Source organism: Salmo salar, chromosome 14 (assembly GCF_965601325.2).
Source record: "Salmo salar chromosome 14, fSalSal1, whole genome shotgun sequence".
Taxonomy (NCBI): Eukaryota; Metazoa; Chordata; class Actinopteri; order Salmoniformes; family Salmonidae; genus Salmo; species Salmo salar.
This window is the reverse complement of record NC_138304.1, coordinates 105,163,638-105,166,097: the sequence shown is the minus strand read 5'-3', so window position 1 is coordinate 105,166,097 and position 2,460 is coordinate 105,163,638.

The following is a 2,460-nucleotide window of genomic DNA, read 5'->3' as shown; positions in this document are numbered from 1 at the left end:
GGGTGTTACGGTACAGAGTCAATGTGGAGGCTATATACAGGGGGTACCGGTACAGAGTCAATGTGGAGGCTATATACAGGGTGTTACGGTACAGAGTCAATGTGGAGGCTATATACAGGGGGTACCGGTACAGAGTCAATGTGGAGGCTATATACAGGGGGTACCGGTACAGAGTCAATGTGGAGGCTATATACAGGGGGTTACGGTACAGAGTCAATGTGGAGGCTATATACAGGGTGTTACGGTACTGAGTCAATGTGGAGGCTATATACAGGGTGTTACGGTACAGAGTCAATGTGGAGGCTATATACAGGGGGTACCGGTACAGAGTCAATGTGGAGGCTATATACAGGGTATTACGATACAGAGTCAATGTGGAGGCTATATACAGGGGGTACCGGTACAGAGTCAATGTGGAGGCTATATACAGGAGGTACCGGTACAGAGTCAATGTGGAGGCTATATACAGGGTGTTACGGTACAGAGTCAATGTGGAGGCTATATACAGGGGGTACCGGTACAGAGTCAATGTGGAGGCTATATACAGGGGGTACCGGTACAGAGTCAATGTGGAGGCTATATACAGGGGGTTACGGTACAGAGTCAATGTGGAGGCTATATACAGGGTGTTACGGTACTGAGTCAATGTGGAGGCTATATACAGGGTGTTACGGTACAGAGTCAATGTGGAGGCTATATACAGGGGGTACCGGTACAGAGTCAATGTGGAGGCTATATACAGGGGGTACCGTTACAGAGTCAATGTGGAGGCTATATACAGGGGGTACCGGTACAGAGTCAACGTGCGGGGGCACCGGTTAGTCGAGGTAATTGAGGTAATATGTACATGTCGGTAGAGGTAAAGTGGCTATGCATAGATAATAAACAGAGAGTAGCAGCAGCGTAAAAATGGGGGGGGGGGGGACATGCAAATAGTCTGGGTAGTCATTTGATGTCAAGGAGTATAATATCTTGGGGGTAGAAGCTGTTAAGAAGCATATCGGAGTCTTTGGCATTTTTCAAGTTTTTTTTTCAATTTTTTGGCAATGTTTAAGGCCTTCCTCTGACACCACATTGTATAGAGGTCCTGGATGGCAGGAAGCTTGGCCCCAGTGATGGACTGGGCCATACGCACTACCCTCTGTAGTGCCTTGCGGTCGGAGGCCGAGCAGGTGATGCAACCAGTCAGGATGCTCTCGATGGTGCAGCTGTAGAACTTTTTTTCAGATTCTGATGACCTATGCCAAATCTTTTCAGTCTCCTGAGGGGGAATAGGCATTGACGTGCCCTCTTCACTACTGTCTTGGTGTGTTTGTTGGTGATGAGGATGCCAAGGAACTTGAGGATCTCAACCTGCTCCACTACAGCCCCGTCGATGAGAAAGGGGACGTGCTCGATCCTCCTTTTCCTGTAGTCCACAATCATCTCATTTGTCTTGATCACGTTGAGAGAGAGGTTGTTATCCTCTCTTGGGTAGGGGGCAGTATTTTGACGTCCGGATGAAAAGCGTGCCCGTAGTAAACTGCATGCTACTCAGCCCAGAAGGTAGGATATGCGTATCATTAGTTAGATTTGGATAGAAAACACTCTGAAGTTTCTAAAACGGTTTGAATGATGTCTGTGAGTGTAACAGAACTCACATGGCAGGCAAAAACCTGAGAAAAAATCCAACCAGGAAGTGTGGAAATCTGAGGTTTATAGTTTTTCAAGTGATTCCCTATCCAATATACAGTGTCTTTGGGGTCATTTTGCACTTCCTAAGGCTTCCACTAGATGTCAACAGTCTTTAGAACGTTGTTTCATGCTTCTACTGTGAATGGGGAGAGAATAAGAGCGCTTGGAATCAGATGACTGAGAAAATGACATGAGCTCAATCACGCGTGCTCACGTGAGAGTTAGCTGTGTTCCTTTACATTTCTGAAGACAAAGGAATCATCCGGTTGGAATATTATGGAAGATTTATGATAAAAACATCCTAAAGATTGATTCTATACATCATTTGACATGTTTCTACGAACTGTAATATAACTTTTTTGACTTTTCGTCTGAACTTACTGCGCGAGCACAGTGCATTTGGATTACTCGACTGAACGCGCAAACAAAATGGAGGTATTTGGACATAAAGATGAACTTTATCGAACAAAACAAACATTTATTGTGGACCTGGGATTCCTGGGAGTGCATTACGATGAAGATCATCAAAGGTAAGTGAATATTTATAATGATATTTGTGACTTCTGTTGACTCCAAAATGGCGGGTATCTGTATGGCTTGTTCTGATGTCTGAGCGCTGTACTCAGATTATTGCAAAGTTTGCTTTCGCCGTAAAGCTTTTTTGAAATCTGACACAGCGGTTGCATTAAGGAGAAGTGTATCTATAATTCTTTGAATAACAGTTGTATATTTTATCAACGTTTATGATGAGTATTTCTGTAAATTGATGTGCTCATTCACTGGAAG